Raw genomic sequence first — 25114 nt, forward strand, 5'->3', positions numbered from 1 at the left:
CTACATGCTTTACTAAAAGTTTCAGGAAAATGACATGTAGTCACAAACATCTGTGCCCAGAACAGGCGTTTGTACAAAACACATCCTCTTTGTTTTGTCCATATTTAGAAAAGCCAACCAGCATGTGGTTTGTCTATTCCTTTTACAGGAATTTCTGGCCAATGTCCAACTTGTTTCTTCCTGATCTTAACTGATTTTCCAGCATGAATTATACAATTGAATCCAATTTGTGTTGGATTTTAATATTTTGGGTATTTCTGGCGTTCTAAACTTGCACCTTTCCTTTAGACGAGGAATATGTATTTTTCACCAAGATAATAGCTGCAAATGACATGGCTGATGTTAGTTATCAAGTCAAGTTTATATAACACATGGGGTGCATGTTTTTATGCTTTGAGGTGTTTTGATTTTTGTTGGGCAAAACAGGCATCTGGCATATCAAAAAAAACCCAATTCTAATAAACTAAAAGGATCCCTCAATCTAAAAATAATCAGCTTCATGTGTGTAGCTCATTTTTTAGTTAATTGCCCTTAATTTATTCAGCTGAAATACCTTACAGTTTTCCATGATTAAAGGGCAGCATGTTTGACTTATTGAATTAGTTTGATATTGATACAAATGAGCTATAAAGTATCTCCATGATTGCTTCCTGAATAATATAAATGTATTTTCTTTTGTTACTGGCTCAATAAAGAATGAAATATACCTGATCTTTGGGTTTTGAAGCAAATCTTCTGCAGTTTGAAAATGAAGGGAAGATGGAATTAATCAGCAAGGAATGTATTTCCACAAAGAAATTAAAACTTCTGTTGGTGATGAAGCTTACTTACTGTGATGCAGAATGAATAATGGTGCAGGTTTCCCTTTCCATCTTAAACCTGAAAGAAATAAATCGCCATCAAAAAAAAAAAAAAAAAAAGAAAGAAAGAAAACCAGTTAGACAGATACCCCACCCTAACCCCTCTCTTGAACAGCGGTCTAATTTGTAGTAGCACATTGACTGAATCTACTGTTTGCTACAAACATGTGTATTACAAACATATATAAAGAGTCAATTTATTGTAGGATAATTTAAGAAAAGAAAAAAGAAAAATACAGGTTTGCTAGGCATTTCTCAGATAAAAATAACTTATCCTTACTACAACTTTCTCTAGGAGTCATGCTGATGTCTGTCAATGACCGTAAGAAGCATACAGTGAAGGGTTATATAGTAACTCCCCTACATATGAACCTTCAAGTTGCGAACTTTCAAAGACGCGAACTTATTATAAACCTATTACAGTACAGTACTATATGGCTGATTGTTAGTTGGGTACCTAAGCTAACTTTGTTGGACTTAAGAACAAATTGGATGGATGCGCTCTCGGAACGGAACTCCTTCGTATGTAGGAGACTTACTGTAATCTGTATGTAATACATTTTCCCCCCTGCAGCGCAAGCAAGACACATTGAAAGGAGAACAGCTCCTCTAAATGTTGATATGTTTTGCCCCTAAATCACTGAATGAAACACTTCCATTTTCTTTCTTTGAATGACTTCTCCATGTTTCTAGAAGATGAGCCATTTGAAAAACACATCTAGAATTTTAAACCTGACTACACAGATCTTTATTCTATGAAGTTTTCTCCCTTTATTTCTTACCATGTCCTTGCAACTTTTAAATGACTGTGAATCTTTTAAATTGTGTTTCCTGGTTCTTTTAACTTGCCTTGGTGCAAGGAATCTGAGACAGAGCCGTCCAACAGAAATAAAATGAGTCACGTATGTAATTTTATATTTTCTGGTAGCTACATTTTAAAAAGTAAAAAGAAGAAATTAATTTAATTGTGTGTTTTATCTAACCCAAACGTATCCCCAATGTTATCACTTCAACCTGTAATCAGCATAACAATATTGTGTTCTATTTTTTCATACTGAATCTTTAAACTTGAGGTGTATGTTACTTACAGCATGTACAGTGGACTGAATGTTTTTGTCCCCCTAAATTTCATATGTTGAAATCTGAACCCCCAATGTGATGATATGAGATGGGGCCTTTGAAAGGTGATTAGGTCATGAGGGTAGAGACCTCACAAATGGGATTAGTGTCCTTATAAAAGGGACACCAAAGAGCTCTTTCATTCTTTCTGCCACGTGAGGAATATAATAAGGCAGCAGTTTGCAACCCAGAAGAGGGCTTTCAGTAGTCCCTGACATGCTGGCACCCTGATCTCAGCCTCCAGAACTGTGAGAAATAAATCACTGTTGTTTATAAGCCACCTAGTCTATGGCACTTTTTATAGCAGCCCAAATGGACTAAGACAGCACATCTCAACTCAAACCAGCCACATTTCAAGACTTAAAAACCACACGTGGCCCGGGGCTGCTGGATCGGAAAGCACAGTTCTAAGAGAAGTATAAAGGGTACTAGAATTGACATCAACAAGCCTGGGGGCTTGTAATTGCCCTCCATCAACTGTCTAGAGTGAGTTAACCAAGGCACTGAACCCACGGGCTATGGATTTTAAATCTTTAAAATAAACAGGTCAGGGTAGATGGTCTTAAGTGTTTATTTTAACTCTAAGATTATGATGCTATTATCATAATGAAGAAACTTTTGCTTTCTGGCTTCCCTGGGGTTGCTCTGAAAAACCATTATCCATGGTTAAGTAAATAACATTCCCGCTGAGACCCACCATGGAGCAGCTACACAGGCTTGTCCTGCAAGGAGCAGCTAGCTTGCATATCAGAGCCTGCAACTGAGTAGGCCTGCTCTGGGGATTCTTTTAGTGGAGGTTCATATTTGAAATCGCTGTCTTTAAATCTTGTTTTTTTACTTTTCAATAGCATCTTAATATGACGTGCGTCCTCCAAATGCATTCACAAAGGTTTCTTACTGCATCTAGTTTCAAGTGCGCTGGTTATTGACTCTTGGAGTGTCTCTGTGGGGCTCATAAAGCACATTTCTGCATCTCCCATTGTCTGTACTTTAAGTGAGACCATCCCCAAAGTATCCTCCAAATCGCAAAATATCGGTCATTTTCGTGTGATTATGTTGGATGCAGAAACTTGATTGTACTGCTGTAGATCTTAAATACATTGCATGTTCATCCTATCTGGTTGGTAAGTGCATGGCATCTATTATTTCATTTCATCTACAATGAGGAAATGGAGGGTTGGAAAGATTCGATAGTTTTCTCAAGATCACCCAATTACTTCCTAATGAAGAGAGAACTTGAATGGAGACTTTCTTTCTGATGGGATGCAGGAAGTTGTTAGCCCCTAGGTTCTTCTCCCTGACTGCCCTTTCTGCACAGGTAAGTCAGGTATGCAAACGGCCCAAGTACAGTTCATTCCTCCAGGTCAGTGAGTCTCAACACTGGCTGTATATGAGAATCATGGGGGGATTTTTAAACCTCCCAATGTCGTGGCCCTGCTCACGGCACCCAAACCTACTAAATCAGAGTCTCTAAGCTTCATTTGGTCTGGGGTGAGGCTCACTGTATCCTCTAATATTACAAGCAAAAGTTGAAAACTATTATTTTAGTCAAAAGTAGAAATGAAAACTTAACCTAAGGAATAGATATTTCCATTTTACTCATTAAATATATAGGCCTGCACACATAAAGAGAAGTAGACAGATAAATATATTGTGTGAATATGGGTGTGTACCAAATATCCTATCTTTTTTCTTAAAAATTTTAAAGTGTAGGGATGGTTTTTGTCTTTTAAAATTTCAGTTTGTTCTTCTTAAGCATTTGTATAGACATAACCAACCAACTTCAGAGAATTGTTGGTGCTCCTATATTTAATTCTATTCCTACCTCTTTCCTAAGCAAGTTCTCAGCACTCACATCCCAGCCTGGATTAGCCTGAAAACCTGACTAATACACATTTTAAAGTAAATGTTTGTACATATTTTGCCATGTAACACTAAGCCCGGGAATGGGAACCCAGATTCCATTTGTCTTTGCACTCATGCTTCTCGCCCTACAGTCCCCACGTGACCACTCTCCACTCCAGAATTTCGTCCGTGTTCCTGACCGAGAGAAGAGTGCATGCCTCCTCTCATCTGATTGGCCAGGTCTCAGTGACAGGCTCACTCTAGTTGAAAAGGATTCTGGGGAAAGTAGTTCTTTTAGGCAGGGCATACTGTCACCACATCCACTCCAAAAAACCAACAAGCAAACAAAAATCCCCAAACCACCACCACCAACAGCAAAAACTATAGTTTTGTTGCTAAGGAAGAAAGGGGGAACTTGGATACGAGGGAGGCAACAAAGTGTATGCCATCCCCTCATTCCTGCATTCTAGAGCTCAATACAATTTGTAACTGTATATTCATTCATTTATGTCTCTTTGTTTATTGTATATACATTGCCCTTTGTTTCTATAGGGTCGATGTCTGCTTTTCTCACCAATGCCTACACGCCACCTACCATATTGTTTGGTATCTAGAAGAAACGTAAAACATCTTTGGTCACTGAAAGTTGAATGGGGATTACAGGGTGAGAAGAAGTAAGAACAGGAGGAAGCACAATCTTTCCCTAATTTAATCTAGATCTACTCTATTTAGTTAACTTATTTTTTAAAATCAGAATATCTTTAGTGTTTTAATGCCACCACGTTTTAAAGAGTGTTTTTTTCATGCTTGCTTTTTTTAAAAATAAATTTATTTATTTATTTATTTATTTATTTATTTATTTTTGGCTGCATTGGGTCTTCGTTGCTGTGCGCGGGCTTTCTCTAGTTGCGGCGAGCTGGGGGTTGTGGTGCGCGGGCTTCTCATTGTGGTGGCTTCTCTTGTTGTGGAGCATGGGCTCTAGGTGTGCGGGCTTCAGTAGTTGTGGCTCGTGAGCTCAGTAGTCGTGGCATGAGGGCTCAGTAGTTGTGGCTCGAGGGCTCTAGGCGCACAGGCTTCAGTAGTTGTGGCTCATGGGCTTAGTTGCTCCGCGGCATGTGGGATCTTCCTGGACCAGGGCTTGAACCCGTGTCCCCTGCATTGGCAGGCAGATGCTTAACCACTGTGCCACCAGGGAAGTCCCTATGCTTGCTTTCAATAAAAGTTTTGGCATAAATTACCAAACCTTGAATTATAAGGAAGACTAACAATGCTTTATAAAATAAATGAAAAGTAAAGGTCTGTTTTCAGAGTTCATATATGATTCAGAGCATTATACTAAGAATTCCATAAAACAGCACAAAATTTAATGCAATATGTTAAACACATACACTATAATGTTATCACAGAAATGAAATTTTACATAAACCAAAAATATTAGTCATATTGAAGGTAACTTCAAATTTGCTGATTTGGACTGTTCTAGAAACTAGGAAATGTTGTATCAAGGTACATAACTTCATTTCACAAAAATCTAAACATCACAAAATCCTTTTTATACACCTCTGGTGATACTGAGTTAGGCTGGCTGAAACCCGCTGCGTGGATCACCCCTTCCCTCTAAGCCCTACGTTCCCCCCTCAGCTCTAATCTCTCTCTTGACCCTTTTCCCCAGATTGCAGGTCATCAGCTAATGCCTTAGCAATTGGCATGGATGGTGCATATGCAGACTCAGCAAAGACATGGGTAAAAGATAGACTTAGAAGAAAAGTAAGGAAAAGCATTTTACTCATGCTTCTTTCAAAGATGAGTTTTGGCTTACTTTGCAAAGAGTATTGAAAAAAATCACACTACCACATTGTGTCTTTTAGCAGCGATTTTAGAAAGGTCCCTTTTCCCTTCCATCAGTTATTAAACACAGAGCGCTCTAGTTGAGAGGCAGCCAATTCTCACTAGCCATGATGTAAAGTCCTCAATTTTTCCTTTTGCTCAAACGACCTTGGAAAAAGCAAATATCCACTTTGAGTATCAGTTGTGTTCTTAAAAGATGCAGTGCTAAAAGCTTAGAGTCCAGGTTTGTGGTGATAGACACATGAGATATAGATGAGATGGACATTGTTTATTGGAAAAGACATTCTTATAATGAGATCATGTCATTCCCCTGTTTAAAATCTTCCAAAGTCTCCCCATTGCCCTCAGAATAAAATTCAACTCTTTACTGATACCTCTCCTCATCTCTGAACTCACCTGTTCCCTGTACCCCATTCAATCCAGCACACTCACCTTCTTTACATCTCACTAACCTCATCTTTATCACAATGCTCCTCTGTCTAGATGTCTCATTTGTCTTTACCGCCAAATTTTCCTATGGCTAATTCTCATCATTCATGCTTCAGCCCCCAAATCCTCTGTTAAGTGGCTTCCCTATTGAATTCCCTGTCAAGACCCCCCGAACCAAACACCCTCTTTAATACTCTTCAGAGCCCTATGTGAAATTATTATGCTTGTTAGAACATGTATATATTCTGTTTTCTCTGCCTAACATGAAAGATCCATGAGGGCATCATTGTCTACTTGGAACACTACATGGTAAATGTAAGTATTAAAGAAAAAAAATACACTGAATAAATAATGTTTGGGTAAAATGAATGTATGTCAAGTAGTCTCGTTCAACACACACATTCTCTCTCAGCTACGGAGACCAGCTAGAGAATTATGAACGAGGCCTGAATACTTTGCAGTAAATACTACTTATATACACAATGCCTGAGACATATGTAACCCAGATGCCAGCTGTGATCTCATTAATTTTTCATATGCAAGGTCCCGGACTGGGCACAGGGACAGGATGGTAAGATCTTATTAAGATGGTCATGAGTCTTCCATCCCATTACTTGTGGACATTTGAAACCGTCAATATTTTCTCTACAATTCTGCATTGGGTAAATGAGGCAGAGTGACTCCCTGCCTCTGAATTCCTTTTTCTATGCATGTGTCATTTATTGCCTACAACCCATCACCGAGGCAGGATATCTACTTTCTTAATGTGTATACACATTAGAGCTAGAGCCCCTATGGGTCCAACAGGTTCATAAGTGAATATACTTTCACATGATAGGGGTGGGGTTGTTGGAGAGAAGAGGAGCTTTCAGCAAAGCAAACACATGACGTGTGAACATGCTTATTCTCAGAACATGTTTATCCACCCCACGCTGGTTCCCACCCTGCAGTTCCACGCACCATTTGACAGCCAGTTCTTCCTTCTTCCCTCCCCTCTTGGCCCTTCTCTTTCCTCTCCCCTTTTGGGGATGTTCTCCATAATCTTTTAAACAAGGCTTATTGCTTGAGCTCTGTTAGCCAAGGTCTCAATATTTCACCCAACAACCCACGTGCCTTAAAAAAAAAAAAAAAAAAAAAAAACCTTTACAGCTAAAGCAACAACTTCTCTAAGGTACATCAAATGACCCCTGTTACCATATTAGTATTGTTTTCATCTTATTACACTCAGGTATATTTTCTGAAAAAACGAATGGTTAGGGAAAAGACCAATGGAAAGGCTACCAGAATACCAGGGTATTGATTATATGCCTCATGGTATTTTTTTTTACACTGATAATAACTGTTTAAACATAATAATGACAAAGTGAATGTTTTCTATGTGCCAGTCATTGTTTTAGACACTTTACATGCATAATATTATTTGATCCTCATATTTGCCTTATATGGGAGGTACCATATTATCCCTATTTTACAGATGAAAAGACTGAGGCAGAGAGATGGGTTAAATAATTTGCCCAAGATCACAAAGCCCTACAGATGTTTCTCCACTTCACTGCTCTGACCAGAATTATGGCATCCAAAAGCAGAGGGGTCAGAGGAAATATTCTCCTTCTCAATGAGCTGAGACTGTTTCCGTGAGCACTGGTATCTTCCCTGCAGAGAAGGGAGTGGCAGGAGAAGCCAGGGCATAGAATCTGATGGATAGACTCCAGATCATGTTTTTCCCAACTTATTAAAATTAGAAGCCAATGTTTACCACTGCTTAGTACGTGCCAGACTCTGCCAGGCACTTTCAAAGCTTAATCATATTTTAACCCCTCCAGTCTCTAAGGCAAGTATTATACATATATTTTAAAAATGCTTCTCTAATAGCTTAAAATCCTTAGGTCACAAATCTGGTGAGCGGAGGAACTGGGCTTCTGTTTCAATGAGAAGAATTTTTAACTGCTGTACTGTCCTGCTTCCCTCCGTGCTTAGCTCTGAGTTTACCTGGGAGAGGGTTAAGACATTAGTCACCTCATTGGCTCATGGCTCCTTCCCAAGCTACGTTCATACACCCTTTCACCTCTTCCCTTGGGTTACTGGCACAAACTGCACGTGATTATATTTCTCCCCTATTCAAAAGAAACAGAAAGAAAGGATATTGATAGATTCATTCTAACTAAGCAACACATTTCAATTTCCACTGCATTTCATAATAACCTAATAATAACACACTCATGGATGTAGATAGGATAACTTGTTGAGGCATTAACTTTTACTCAAGATTTTAAAACTTATCGAGTCGGCATATTTACTACAAAACTTCTCTATAAAAGAAATTTTAGAAATGCCATCTTGCTTCAAAAATCTAATATTAATAACCTATTAAACATACATTAATCTAAAGTATTCATATTTGGCAAGGATAATGTTGAAGGTCTTTCAATTTATACCAGTTCAGGTGTGTTGATTTTATATGTTTATTTCCTCTGAGGGTCGTCATATACTCTAACCAGCCATACTTCTGAAATAATTGCGAAGAAGCAGTAGGTAGTCTTTTAAGTAGTAAGTAATCTTTTGGAAGACATAAATCTTTTGACTTGGTGGTTCCTTTGAGATATGTCACAATGGCTACTTGAAAAATGCTTTCTTTCTGCCCAGCGGTATCACTAAGGCTTGGAGTTGCAGTTGCTGGACCATGCCTTGCAAATCTGAGGCACACAGTAAATGTTTGCTTTTGTGTAGTTGTTTGTTCCTACATGAAATGCTCCTAGAAAATTGAATTTGAAACTGCAACATTCAACAGAGTGCTCTATTTTACTTACCTATATTGCTACAAAATAAGCCATCCCAAATCTCTGTGCTTTAAAACACCCTTTATTGTTATCCCTCATGGTCTGCAGATTGACTGGGCTCAGTTGGCAGTTCCCACTGAGATTCTATCCTGCAGTTGCCGTTAGGTGGTGATCAGGATAGGAGTCACCTCTCACCTGGGACGGATGTCCCATATGGCTCACATGCTTGTCTGGAGTTGCTGGCTGTTGGCAAGGAGCTCAACTGAGGTACCAACAGAGCACTTACACCTGGTCTTTCATGGGGCTTGGGCTTCTCACTACAAGGCATTTAGTTCCCCAAGGAGCTGTCCCAAGATTGTCTGTTCCAAGGGATTCTAGCAGGTTTGAAGCTTCTTAGGTCCTGTCCTCAAAAGTCCCAGGATGCCATTTCTGCCACATTCTGTTGATCAGCCAAATCACTAAGGATAGTACAGATTCAAGAGGAAGGGAGACTCCACCTCTTCACGGGAGGAATAGCAAAGGGTGTGTGGCCATCTTCAAGCTCTCCCCTGAGGCTCTGCACACTTACAGTGGCATGTCATCACCCCTTCACCTGAGCCCATGAAAGATATGGCACTCTTGTCCTTAAGATGAGACCTAGCCTTGTAATTCTTCTAAGCAAATAACTTTGGGAATTTTAGATTGGTGAAGGAAAATGAGATGAAGCTGCTTTAGAATCTCATGTTTAAGACTGAGGCAGAAAAGCTTGTGATTTTTCCACTTAAAAAAAAAAAAACTTTTTGCTTCTATAAATTAAGATTTACAGAAAAGTTGCAAAGATAGTACAGAGAGGTCCCACATACCCCACACCCAATTCTTATGTTTTGTATTAGTATAGTACATTTGTCACAATGAATCCATATTTTAAAAGTATTATTAACTGAAGTCCACGATTATTCAGACTTCCTTTTTTTTAACCTGATTTCACCTGTTGTCTTTTCGTTGTTACTGTTCCAGGATCCCACATTATCTTTAGTCATCATGTCTCCTTTGGCTGTGATAATTTCTTACTTTCTTTGTTTTTGATAATCTTGGCAGTTTGAAGCATACTGGTCAGGATTTTTTTTTTTTCAGAATATCACTCAATTGGGATTTATCTAATGTTTTTCTCACAATTAGACTGGGGTTATGGTTTCTCGGAAGGAAGACACAAAGGTAAAATGGCATTCTTTTCACATTGTATCGAGGGCACACCCTATCTACATGACTTACATTGCGGTTGATCTTGATCACCTGGCTGATGTGGTGTTTCTCAGGTTTCTCCACTGCAGAGTTACTTTCTTCCTTCTTTCCATAGTGTCTTCTTTGGAAAGAAATCACAATGTACAGCCCAAATTTAAGGCGTGGGAAATTAAGCTTCACCTCTTTAAGGGCAAATAAATTAGTGAAATTCTTCTGCACAGAAGATTTACCCATTTTCCGCAATTTATTTACTTATTCAATCATTTATTTACACCAGTATATAGTATGAATATTGATTTTAAACTTTCGGTTATGATTTTAAACTTTCAGAATGCTACTGTGTTTTGTTGCTTAAATCTCCCAGCTTTGGTCATTGGATGTGCTTTCAGTTGGCTTCTATGTCCCTTTGACATACTCCCACCAATGATTTTTTTTTTTTTGAGGCTTTCTGTAGTTTTTGGCACTACAAGACTCTTCAGGCTCATTTTGTATATCCTGACCCAGTCCTTAAATCAGCCATTTTTCCAAGAAGCCGTGGTTCCTTTTATTGGAGAATACAATTAGAAACCAGAATCTGGGCCCTTGGTGCGCTCACTGCTGCAAGTGCATTGTTGATTCTAATGTATATGTACATATATATACTAATTTTTGTATATACACATATCTATACAAAATTTCTATACATATTTATCTGTATCTATATTAAGCTAAACAAGAGTTCATGCTAATGACTCCAACTCTAATCCATTACCTCATGGATCACTGGAGCCTTCTCCCTTGATTGTCTGTAACTTAACACTCCAACAAGGAAAAACGTGGTTTCCCCCATCTGCCATCCATTTACTTAACTGTTCAATTCAAGTATACATGTATAATGGTTTCAGGATTATTAACTGCCATTCCTGTGGGAAACACCTTTATCAATTACAGTGCTTATGTGACATTTATTTTGCCTTTAGTCTTACAGACCGTACTCATTTCCAGAGTTACTTAGATCAGCACCTTTCTCTCCCATCCCTTCTGTGAGTTTCTTTCGGGTACAGTGTTTGTAATACAGTTAGATTCTTTTGTTATGGTCTGTATTCCATCCTGGGATCTCTCTATCTCTCAAATGCTTTATTTTCAATTTGGATACATTAAGGTTCACTCTTTGTGCTGCAAAGTTCTGTGGCTTCTTGACAAACACATAATGTCATGTATCTACCATTAAAGCATCATACAGAATAGTTTCACATCCCTAAAACCAAACCAAAACAAAACAAAAACCTATGTTTCACCTATTTCATCATCTTTCTGACAATCCAACCAAATAAGGGTAATAGGTGTGGTGTTGGAGAAAGGATGGACAGATAGATCAATAGAACAGATTAGAAAGTCCAGAAATAGACCCACACATTATGGTTGATTGATTTTTGAAAAGGTGCAAAGGTAGTTAAATAGAGACAGGATAGTCTTTTTGACGAATTATGCTGGAATATAAAAAACAAGATATATGAGCCCTGATCCATATCTTGCTCCCTGTACAAGAATTAACTCAAAATGGAGCATAAGTGTAAAAACCTAAAATCACAAAAACCTAGAAACACGGACACACACACACACACACACACACACAGAAGAAATCTATGTGACCCTGAGTTAGGCAAAAATTTCTTAAATATGATGCGAAAATCATGATCCATAAAATTTTTTTAAAAATTCATTAACTGGACTTCACCAAAATTGAGAACTTTTGCTCTTCAGAAGGCAAAGTTAAGAGAATGAAAAGGCAAGTCACTGACTATGAGAAAATATTTGCAAAACTTATACCTGATAAAGAAATTTTATGCAGAATATATAATGAACTTTCAAAACCCAACAGTAAGAAAACAATTCAATTAGAAGATAGGCAAAATATTTAACAGACATTTCACTGAAGAAGATATAAGGATGGTAAATACACACATGAAAACTGCTCAGCATCATTAGTGATTAGAGAAATGCAAATTAAATCTTCGGGCTTCCCTGGTGGTGCAGTGGTTGAGAATCCGCCTGCCAATGCAAGGCACACGGGTTCGAGCCCTGGTCCTGGAAGATCCCACATGCCACAGAGCAACTAAGTAACTAAGCCCGTGAGCCACAACTACTGAGCCCGCGTGTCACAACTACTGAAGCCCGCGTGCCTAGAGTCCGTGCTCCGCAACAAGAGAAGTCACCGCAATGAGAAGCCCGAGCACCGCAACGAAGAGTAGCCCCTGCTCGCCGCAACTAGAGAAAGCCTGTGCGCAGCAAGGAAGACTCAACACAGCCAAAAATAAATAAATAAATAAATTTATATTAAAAAAATTTTAAATCTTCAACATGATACTATTCCACACCTAATACAATGGGGGGTAAACTATAGGGTGGATTATTGGTTGCCATGGGTTGATGGTGGAGGGAAGGCTTGACTGCAAAGGAGAAAGAGAAAGGAATTTTGGGGATAATGGAAATGTTCTGTGTCATGGCGATGGGGCTGGATATATGATTCCATGCACTTGTCAAAACCCATAGAACTGTACCCCACAGAATGAATTTTACTTTATATACATAAAAAAAAAATAACCCACCACCAACAACAGGGTTGTCACAGAGGCTAAAAAGTACACCCTTAGGATGACACATGACTTCAGTTCCTTGCCTCCCAGTTCCAAGAACTTTGTTAAATATCTTTTAAGACCTCACCTAAACGGGGCCAGTGGAGATTGAGGTAAGTTTTGGGGGGAATAGCCAGTATTTAGGCTGATAGTCTTAAAAAAGTTCTAGGCCAACTATTTTGCAAATCAGTCCAAATCCACTCTGGCTATGGATTCTTCTTTTTTTTTTTTTCCTGTAACGTATAAACCTTCACTTTTCTGCCCTCTATATTTGTGATAAATTCTGTGTTTATCCCTCGAGTCAAGACTTGCCCCTAGAGGATATTGCCTATGCCTGGATACCAAAAGGTGACTCTCAAAATATTTTCAGAAAATGTACTTTTGGACCCTCTCCTTTATCTTATCATGGGGATCCTGATGGAATTTTGTCAGGTAGAGGCACATGAACATCTGAACTTTCTGAGACTTCGTATATCTGAAATAAAAACTCATGGACATATAGTCCTGAAAGTAAGTGCTACCCTTCCTGCCAGATACAATTTCAGCATCATTTGACAGATGGATGGGTGACAATCTTAACAATTAGCATCCTTGTATTCCTGGTAAACCCTGGAAATCCGAGTTAAGGAAGAGAGGAAATGTTCCCTCCCTACTCACCAAAGGGCTGTGTGAGTAGGTATTATGATACGGACTTTTTTTGGATCAATATTTCACAGAGCAAATTCAAATCATGTATAAAAATAGTTTCAAGCATCTCAACTCTAGCTTCATTCCCCTGATTTTCAGGAAATTCTGAAAACAGCTTCTGGTGTCCTTTCATTCCACGCAGTACTCACCAGCATGGCTGTTTTCCCCATGCGTAGAAGAAAGAGCCTCCAGTTCCCGTATCTTAAGCAAGGTCAATATGTCACAGACCCTGTCCACACATACAATATAAAAGTGCGTTCAGGGTTGGCCATGGCTGTGAACCGCAGAAGTGGAATGAAAGCCAGGACAGAAACAAAGGGAAATTGCCCTTTTAAGTGAGTGCAGAAGTGCCAGGGGACACAGAGCAGCATCTAGCATCTGCTAATTGCATCCAGTCTGCCCTGGTGATGCCACCTCCCAAGGCTTCGTCCAGCCAACTCCATCCCCGAATGAACAATGAGGACTTTTACTTTAGATATTTTTTCTCCTGTCAGTGTTGCAGATTCATTTCGACAGAAACATGGCAGGGTGATATTGTCCAGAAGGAGATTTGACAGTGATACACAGACTTTCTCTGTAGCTTGCTGTCCACTAAAACGATTTAGAGGGAAAAGGAAAAATAAGGTGATTTGTAGTTGAGAGAAACCAAATAATAAATTAGTACCTTTTCAGGGGGATGTAGTAGGAAAGCTACTTGCAAAGAAGATAATGGTGTTGCTTCTAAGTCCTGCCTCTTTTACTTACTAGCACCATGAACTTGGATAAGATACTTAACTGCAAGTAACTGCCATCACCATATAGATCGTAACAATTGTCTTACTTAATTTACCTTTAGTGTGCATGACATTTTTCTGCACAGTAAATCAAAGGATATTTTAAAAATCTTTTTTGATTCCAGAAGGAATTATAACACTGTATGTTTGCATCAGCTTTCATCCCTGGATTGTAAGATGATTTACAGATAGGTACCACTCATCTCCAAGATTTCAGTGAGAGATGGGAAGGAAATAAAGAACTTAATCAGATAATTGGTATTTATAGAATGCCTACTCTTGGCCCATCATCTCATTTAATCTTCATCAGGATCTATATGGTAGGTATTCGAATCCCCATTTTACAGACAAGAAAGTTGAGATTCAAAGAGATTAAATAATCTGTTCTACATAGCACACCTTTCTCCATTTCCCACAGCTAACTTTCCATCTCAGGACAGAGAAAATATCACATATCTGCGCCAAATCAGAGTGGTCACTCTGTAAGTAGATTGCCTTCCTGACTTCAAGTAAATGTTTTCCTCATTATCTTTCTTATATTATGACAGCTTTTAGAATAATTAAGAATGTAGGATCCTTGGTCAAATTGCCTTAATTCAGTTTCAGTTCAACCACTTATTAGTTGTGTAAACTTAGTCAACTTGTTAAACTTTTCTTGAGCTTCAGTTTCCTTATATATAAAATGGCATAATGATAAAATCTACTTTATAGAATCATTGTAAAGATTAAATGAGATAGTATATATACAGTGCTTAGGGCTCTGCCTGGCATATATCAGTGGTAAATCCTCTGTAAATGTTAGGCAATAATATCCTCATAACAAAGACATTTGAAAACTATAATTAAACATGTGGTCATGACTTCTATGCATGGCATAAAACTGTATTTGATTGTTGACAAAAAAGAATATGGTTATTTGGCTTATTTCCTGTTAATTATGACTCATATTTAGCACTTAGGTGTACATTTAATGAAGTTTGGAACTTGGCAATCTTTCCTTCTTTAAAAGGACATACAAAGATAGAAAAAGAAAATTACAACAAATATTTATAAATTAATCCTTTATTTGATAAATACTTTTTGGCAAAATACTTTGCAAAAGTCAGAAAACAAAAACAAAACCAAGAAAAAATAGAAAAAAATGATTATAGTAAAGAGGTGGTGAAGCGTATATCGGAAGACATCCTTACCGGACTTGTAAAATCTGTTGCTTTCTTTCTTTTACCCTTTTGCCCTTAAATCCATAAAATATATTTAGTTGACTTTCTCATGACATCATGTAGTTGATGCAGGGTGAGGAGGTAGGACCTCAGCAGATCATGCAAATTTTTAGAGATTTGGGTTTGAGAGTTGAAGAGTTATGGCAGTGTTGTAATCAGTCAGTAGATAACAGTGGCTGTTCATTAATTTTGTTCACAAGTCCTCACTTTATTCTGGCCTACAAAACCCAATATTATCTGGCCCTGGCCTGCATCTCTAACCATATCCTCTACTACTAGTCATTCCCTGAATTAGTCAGACTAAGATTGTGCTGCTTTAATGAACAACTCCACCATCTCAATGGCTTCACACAGAGAGGCCTTCCCAGTCACACTCTGTTATTTTATCCTCCTTTAACTTTAAGTAGAGCATTTACCACTATCTAATGTTTTCTTGCTTTTTAAGGTTTATTTCTTATCTCTTCTCCCCCCCTTGAAGTACAAGTTCTAAGAGACCAAGGATTTATCTTATCTCCTTTATCAGCTGGAATTCTAGCACCTAGCCTGGTCCTGGTACATAATGGGCAGTCAGTAAATATTTGTTGGGACAAATGAATAAACCAAAGGATGTGCAAATTAAAGTCAGTACCTATGTGGTCAAAACTTACTTGACCAAACAATCTTACCCAACCTCCATTTCAACACTGGAATCCCCTATACACTATTCGAGGTAGAATATCAAGATTCTACCTGAATACACGTGGGAAATGGGAAACTCACCACTCATCAGTAACAACATAAATGTATTTGTTGAGTGTCAGTGCTGTTCTAGGAACATCTCATTATAATTTTATCTTTATAACAACATTTATGAAAATGTTGCAAATTTAGGACTAGTGGCTCAGAGAAAGTTAGTAATTTGCCCCAAGGTCACACTTAGTGATTCAAAACAAAGCTTATTTTAACCTCAAATTAAGCTCTTAACTAAAATGATCTAATATTTTTCAGAAGGTGACCTATTCTGTTTTGGGATATATCTAATTGTTAGAAGGATATCTCTTTCTAAACTAAAAATAAATAAAAATTATATTACTAAATATAAACCAAAAAATTCCTCCCTATAACATCTCAACATTAATATTTTTTCCACTGATTAAAGTCACTCATAATTTTGTTCTCTTTTCCATCTGGAAGCCACTACAAAATTTGAAAACAATCTTCAAAAATATGACTCTCTTTCCAGACAATTCTCTACCATGGTTGCCCACTTTTTGATATAGAGGAACTTATCAACATCACTTTCAAAATGTGGTGCCAGGCTGGGAAGGGATTTTCCCAGTATGATCTGTCTCCTGTACTTTTTGATGAGCCCTTTATTATTGCTGATTTGTACACTGTGTTCCAGTTCTGTAGCCTGTTTGTTGCCTTAGCTTATTTAGCAAATGAGTCTTCTGTTGAGCTTCATCTAAAATACTACAGATTAAGAACAATCAGCTCTTGTGTAATGTATTCTTCTAGCCTAAATGGTCCCATAGATTTATCCCTATTAAACACAAAGAAGGAACAGAGAACAGAGCTTTACCTGCCTTGACGCCTAGGAAGGGCCCAACCTCCTACTACAAACACAAAAGACTATTTGCCAGAATAAATTCCATTATGATCACCATGAAAGGAAACATATCTATCCAGCTGATAAGTTGTTCTTCTTAGACGCTGATAAGGGTTCCTGGACCCAATTCCAACACATGTGTGTGGAGGCTTCTCCACCCAACAAAGCAATTCTTGGACACCAGCGGGGTATCTGAGAATTCAACTCAATTCTACACTATCTACTGAAGACAGAATCAGTTTCCACAGGTAAAAGGCTCAGTCACAAGCCTAGGGGTTGTTACCTGCGTTTCTGACCAACTGTCTACAGATTGGAGGTTCCCACAATCCCCTCCAACTCAGGATGCCAATAGCAAGTCCAAGTTGTCACCTGTGTTTCTAACTGACCGGCTATAAATCAGAGGTTCCCACAACCCCTCTTCAGGCTTGATTAATTTGCTAGAACAGCTAGATCACCAATTTATTATAAAAGGATATTAAAGAATATTAATCAAGAGCCAGATGAAGAGATACAGAGGGCAAGGTCCTGAACAAAGGAGCTTCTGTCCTCCTGGAGCATGGGGCCAGCCACAGGGAAGTGTTCTGGTTCCCCAACATGAAGCTCTGAAAAGGGTCAAAAAGCTACCCTTTTTTGGGTTTTTATGGAGGCTTCATTACATAAATCATTGCCAGTGGCTACTGATTCAACCTGAAGCCCTTCTCCCCTCCCTGGAAATCAAGGTGTGGGACTGAAAGTTTAAGCCCTCAATCACGGGGACTGGTTCTCTGGCAACCAGCCTCCATTCTTAGGTGCCCTCCCAAAGTTACCTCATTTACATAACAAAAGACAGCTTGATAGCTCTCATCACTTAGGAAATTCCAAGGGTTGGGGGTACGGTGAGCCAGGAATTGTGGAGGAAGACCAAATATACATGAGAAATATATTTTGGTCGTCTGAATGACCAAACATAGATTTCTTATAAATCACAATATCACAGAAGCACACGGAATTGTCATGGCAGTGAAGACCCAGAGGAATTTGACCCATACCAGAGACGGTGAGGGTTAGTTAGGAGCATTTTGAGTACAGAGACATCACAATCCACCTCAACCACATGTGCCTGCACACACACACACACACACACACAGAGACACACACACACACGCACACACACAGACACACACACACACAGAATCCATTTCCCTACAGCAACATCCAGGGGCAGAGCTGGCAGGGCACACAGGCAGTAGACTGATTTTGCCTGTGTGCAGGAGTGAACTGGGAGGCCATTGGAAGGAAAGTCTGCCTAGGTTTTTCTGTCTCTCTGTTAAGAGAGTTCCACAATGGCTTCCAGCAATGACAAATCCAGAAACTCATATGAACACCTGATTAAAAGTCAGAAACAACCCACAAATGAAACAACTTTCATTAAAAATAACATCTTTAAAAAGGTAAATATTATTCTTAATGAAATTCAGGAAGATGCTGTGTCATTAAAACAAGGCAGGATGCTAAGAAATAAGAGGGGCTGAGAAGAAGATATTTTGGAAATAAAAAAATGCTAGTTAGTTTTTGAATGAAAGTATCCGTAGGGACAATCAATCACAGTCTCGCACAGTGTATAGCTAACAGCAGGATAACTGGTTATTTAATTCTAGATAGAAATGCTGAGAGAACACTAACATATAGAGAGATAAAGGATAGATTCAGGACATCCAATATCTATTTACATTGTTTCTAGGGGACAAGAAGCTACCGCAAGGGTCAGCAAACTTTTTCTGTAAAGGGCCAGAGAGTAAATAGTTTAGCGTGCTGCAGACCATGTGGTCTCTGTCACAACCGAGTCTGCTCTTGTAGCATGAAAGTAACAATAAATGATTGTATGGCTGTGTTACAGTAAAACTTTACTTATGAAATCAGGTGGCAGGCCAGATTTGGCCTGAGAAATGTAGTTTGCTGACCCCTGAACTACGAGGTAGAGAGGAAATAAGAATCAGTAGCAACTTAGCATCATGTTAAACACTGGTTTGGGTTCAAGCAGACTGGACTTAAAATTCCAGCTCTATTGTTTACTGCTGTGTGATTTCGAACAGGTTCATTTCTCTAAATTGCAATTTCATCCTTGGTTAAGTGAGTATCTTGCATGGTATACAGCTAAGAGAAAAGCATGATAATAGATCATATTATTAAAGTAGGAAAATTAAATGGTGTATGAAGAACTTATCATTGTTCTGGGCACAATAAATAACAATGCCTATAATTTGAATTTTTGTCATCAACAAAGGAACACATTTAATATACAAAGCATTCTTAAAAATCAGTAAGAACATGAAAGGTCCCCAAATATTTGAAAGGCATTAGAATCAAGGAACTGTCAATTCACAAAAGAAGAAATATATTAAATTCTTAATAGGGTGAAAAAAGAAATCTTACATGGAATGAAAAAATAAATATATATAAAATAATGATATCCCTGATTTGATAAGAGAAAGATATTAAAACTTTTTTTTCCCTATTTTCTGCTGTTGGTGAATGTATAAAGTAATAAGCACTTTAATCTACTTGTAATGGTGCTCAAAACTGGTAACAACTGTAATTGAGGGCAAACTGACACTTTCATTTCAAAAGCCACAAATATGTGTATACTGTTTGAGCCTGCAATTCCACTTCCAGTAATATATCTTAAGGAAATAACTATGGATGGGAAAGAATTTGCCTCGAAGATGTTTCTTACAATTTTGTTGGGCGTCATTACCAACAGCAATGATAAATTTTTTAAACACACAGCAGTAGAGTTTGGTTCAATTAAGCCATATTATAGAATACTCAGCAAAATCATTACAATGATGTCCTAAGATTTATATTTTGTCCCCTTTGCCTTTCTGTATTTTCTAAATTTTCTATAATATTCTTATGTAGTGAGAAAGTGAAATCGATTTTATTTTTTAAAAATAAATGTCATTAGAGTATTTGTTAGAATTTTTGGTTGCAAAGGACAAGTACAATGTATTCTTTAATTTTTTTTAAAATTTTATTTATTTATTTATTTGTTTATGGCTGTGTTGGGTCTTCGTTTCTGTGCGAGGGCTTTCTCCAGTTGCGGCAAGCGGGGGCCACTCTTCATCGCGGTGCGCAGGCCTCTCACTATCGCGGCCTCTCTTGTTGCGGAGCACAGGCTCCAGACGTGCAGGCTCAGTAATTGTGGCTCACGGGCCCAGCTGCTCCGCGGCATGTGGGATCTTCCCAGACCAGGGCTCGAACCCGTGTCCCCTGCATTGGCAGGCAGATTCTCAACCGCTGCGCCACCAGGGAAGTCCCTAATGTATTCTTTATTTAATCAGAAAGGGAATTTAATGTTTTGTCTTACTGAAAAATGGAGGAGTGGGTTTAATCGCTTCCTTACTAAATGTCTTTCTAATGTCTTACCAAAAAATAGAGGCATGGTTGAATTCAGGATCTGTGACAAGGTTGCCTGAACCAATTTCTCTCCCTCTGCTTTCTCCTGTCTTGGCTTTACTTTCTGGCAGGGTGTGACGCTTAAGTGAATGGACGATTCCCAACCACAAGGGGGGGGGGGGTCATTCAAAGCCCCAACTTGTCAGCTGTCATGTCAATCCAGTTTAAAATCAGAACCTATCTCCCACACGTTATCCTTTGCCCTTGCTTTAGTTTTTTCTCCATTGTGTTCATCACTCCTGGTATTCTAAATTATTGGGTAATTCTTTCTTCTTTGTCTCCTTTCAGTAGAATATAAGTCCCCGATGTTATCAATTTTTTTGTTTTTCATTCCTAAATCTCCAGCACCTAAAACTGCTTTGCACATAGTAAGTGATCAAGAAATACTTGTTTAACAAATGAATGAATGAATAAGAGGCTAAAACCGGGAAAACAGATAAAAGATAACATTAGCAGGACTTATATCTCTGAGTTAGGAGGCTTTCCAACAGAAAGAGCTGAGTCCCATAGTTGGCTTGCCTAAATTCTACCAACAACAAGTATTAGTTATAATAAGGTAAACAGGAGTCATAGGTGGAGTGAAAAAGTAGTATTTCTGCTTTAGAATCCCTGGGGAGATAAAAATTCAAATACCTGAACCCTACCACCATCGAACTGTGGAATTAAAATCTAAGAGTGGGCCCAGGAATGGGCATTAAAAAAATTTTTTTAATTTAAGTACAGTCGATTTACAATGTTGTGCTAGTCTCTGTTGTACAGCAAAGTGACTTGGTTATACCCATATATACATTCTTTTTTAATATTATTTTCCATTATGGTTCATCACAGAATACTGGGTACAGTTCCCTGTGTTATACATTAGGACCTTGTTGTTTATCCATTCTAAATGTAATAGTTTGATTACATTTAGAATGGTTTGTATCTACCATCCCCAAACTCCCAGTCCATCCCTCTCCCTCCCCCTCTCCTTCCCCCTCCCCCTTGGCAACCACACGTCTGTTCTCTATGTCTGAGTCAGTTTCTGTTTGGTAGATAGGTTCATTTGCGCCATATTTTAGATTCCACATATAAGTGATATCATATGATGTTTGTCTTTCTCTTTCTGACTTACTTCACTTAGTATGAGAATCTCTAGTTGCATCAGGAAAGTGCATTTGATTACAGTCCCCAGTGACCCTTGTGTGGATCACTACAGGAAGCATCACGGTCGCTGCAGGCTGACCCTGCTAACAGGAGCACCTTGAAGATGGCTTATGAACTCATCTGTATCTTCAGCAGAAAAGAAAGGCTGACAATCTGTTCCTTGGGGATCAGATCTTGGTGAAAAGCAACACTTCACTTGCTTTGCTTAAAATCCTTCCCTGTTACTGCAAGTCTCAGGAAGGGCAATATTGGTTGAGATGGTGAAAGACGGGAAAATTAAATAAGTTTATGGAAATTCAAATAGTCTGTAGTTACTCCTGAGTACTACTTACTTTAATCAAAGTGTTTACCTTGACAATGGAAGATTAAATGGAACACTAATTAAGGAATTTTCTAATTATTCTTCCTTGTTGGGGATATCAACAGCAGAGGCAGATGGGTTTTTAGCCCTGACAAGATCAACTGTGTTCCAAACAAAGCTGAGTGTTGATTAATTGAGGGAACCTATCACTGCTTTTCATCTGGCATCTGAAAGTATCCCTGACTTTCTCCCAGCGTTTCTCCCCACCTTCCTTTTTAATATGCAATTTTGAATCTTGTGGAAATCAAAACATTCAAATAATTAGGATAACTCAAGGGACAGGATAGTGTACCTAACTGATTAAAGAACTCTTGACAACATCCCCTTGTTGAACTTGTTTTAACAGAGGAGAAGTTTAGAGTTGCATGTTTGATAGGGGAAGATATTTGGAGATGTCTCAGTCAGCTGGTGTTTTGCCATGGTGCATGGGGAAAAATAATTTTAGGAGAACGTGGAAAATAACATGCATGTATCTCCACTGTTCCAAAGTGTGTGTGTGGTTTATTATGAATATATCATGTAGGCACAACGGACATATTTAAACCAATACAATTCATCTATGTGTGCTTAGCAGCTAATTTTAAAGTAATAATTAAAATGAGATAAAGGGATAGTTCAAATAATGCTGGCTATTTTGCTCCTGGCAGCCTAAAAGTGAGAAGGACATGGGAGGCATGAAGCTTGTTTTCCCTACTCTGGTCTAAGTCTTATATCCCTTGCATTTGTGTGCCTGTGATTCTAATGTTTAAAGATAAGTTGTTTGTTTGTTCATTTGTTTTGGTCCCTAAAAACAATTTACCTACTTCATCTGGTGTTCAACCAAAGAAAGAGCTACTGTTCTGACACTGGAGGAAAAACTGGCTGTGGTGGATATATTCTAAGATAAAATTTCAAGGGTAGTTTTGATTGTACAAGATGTTTGTCTTATCTACTGATTAGAACTTAACCATTTCCTTATACACACACACAGACACACACACAGACACATACAGACACACATACCTATAAGCATTAAAATAAACTGTGCCTTTCAGCACCAGTTTTCAAGATGAAGCTACTTTCATTCTTTTCAACAAATTCACATTTGTAAGCATGGCTGGAGAGACTGGGGGCTAAAAATCTGCGGATACTATGAGTATACAGGAAGGAGTTGATATCTGGGAGAAACTATAAGAAAGATAAGAATAAAAAGATGCTTGTGTATTACCATTACACCTTGCCCCATCCTCAAGCCCAAGCATTTATTAAATTCTAGAGTATGAATGTGCCCACAAAAGTTAGTTTTCTTTCTAGAACTGGAAGCATTTTGGGGCATGAGGACCACATCTATTCACTTTGCTCAAGACCAGGAAGCCAACTGAACCTCCAGTTGTAGAGAGAGCTTTCTTTGAAGAGTCCTCTCATAAGGATCATTAAAGGCCAGCCAGGAAATATTCTGACCTCTGGGTGATTGTTATTCAGAGAAAGAATCTTATTTAGCTTCAGAGCAGAACCACTCATGTTTTTCATCATAACCATTAAAAACATGATTCTTCTACACATATTGACCTTCCTGGCAAAGAAAAGGAACTTCTGGTTGATTTTCAAGGGCATTGGAGCTCAGGTACAATCCAAGAAAGAAGGAATGTTTTTCATCATGTCTATACGCATAATTGTGCTTAATTTGCTAAACGAAAAGAAGAGACTCAAGTCAAATTATTTTAGACCTTCCCATTGGCCTTTTGAATGTCCGGGTAAATGGAGATGTAATTCTACTGAAATTGCTCTTTAAATCCACTCCAAGTCCATGCTGCCTCACAGCTGTTAGCAACACAGCTGATTTTTGTTGGAGCTCTGATGGGATGTGCAGGTGGCCCGCATGCTTCTGCTATCAGGCAGCAGCCCACATCGCAGCTGGAGCCTTCGTAAAGTCTCAGATCAACCTCAAAACCCTGCTTCTGATGTTCTGAGGAAATGGATATGCCATTTTTCCAGATCGCGTTTCAGAATGACTTCTACTTCCTTCTCAAATAAAGTAGTTACGGAGACATTTCCAAATATATTTTTGCTTCCAGCATTAAGCATTCTCATAAGTTGGCCTTTCAAATAGATCTTCAGATATTACATTTGGCCTGGAATTGGTGTCTGGTTTGCATTCTCACACTTGGGAGTCTTTTTATTTTTTTTCTTTGGCCACACTGGGCGGCTTGCGGGATCTTAGTTCCCCGACCAGGGATTGAACTCGAGCCCTTGGCAATGAAAGCACCGAGTCTTAATCACTGGACTGCCAGGGCATTCCCACGCTTGGAGTCTCTAACCAAGCTCAACATATTCACATCGCAAAGAGTTCTAACAGAGCTCTCAGTCAACAGTGCATGTGAACTAAAGGAAGCAGATACTTAATCTCACCATGGAGTTTCCTTGAGGATTTTCCTGATTTCTTTAGTCAAGAACTCACCTTCACAGGAAAAAGAAAATGTATTTGAAAAGAAGGCAAAAGTCCTTCATCTGAAGCACTTTGTAACACTATGAAACAAGCAAAGCAAAGTGCATTTCTGAAATGCTGACTCATACAATAAGCTCCCAAATCTAGTTTTATTCATTAAGGTTCTCTGCTTTTAAGCAACCCAAACTGGCTCTAGCTTAATTCTGGGGAGAAAATGAGATAAATCACAGATTCCAAAAGAAGTCTCCAAAAGCTGAACCACGAGCAAGCAAGGAGATGGGCAAATCCTCTCCCCAGAGAGCAACTATAGAGACAGACAAATAAGCACAGCCATTTAAGTGTTCTGGATATGAACCAATATCATACAACAATCTGAGAAGTGGTTAATCTTGAAAAATCTGCTCAACTCTGGATAAGAACACTGCGAACCTGTGGCATTCTGGGATAGGCCTTCTCCCAGCCTACCCCAGCTTGGTAGGCATGCAGGTTTTGCCAGATGAGACAGGTCATGGGGACTGGCAACTTCTCTGCCCTGGTTGAAGGAGCTTTTGTCGTTCGGAGCAGTGGGTGATGGCCGCACCCAGCAGCCTTAATGTTAAAAGTGATTATGTAGCAGTTGGTCAGGTGGGGTAGGCCAATGGATACACTGGCCTGAGGTTTCAAGATCAGGGCAGCATATTCCAGGCTGAGGCTGCAAACACAGACAATGGACTCTGGAGGGGGCACATGCTAGCCACACACTCCTGGTTAGCCCTGAAGCTGCAACAT

Source organism: Eubalaena glacialis, chromosome 13 (genome assembly GCF_028564815.1).
Source record: "Eubalaena glacialis isolate mEubGla1 chromosome 13, mEubGla1.1.hap2.+ XY, whole genome shotgun sequence".
Classification (NCBI taxonomy): Eukaryota; Metazoa; Chordata; class Mammalia; order Artiodactyla; family Balaenidae; genus Eubalaena; species Eubalaena glacialis.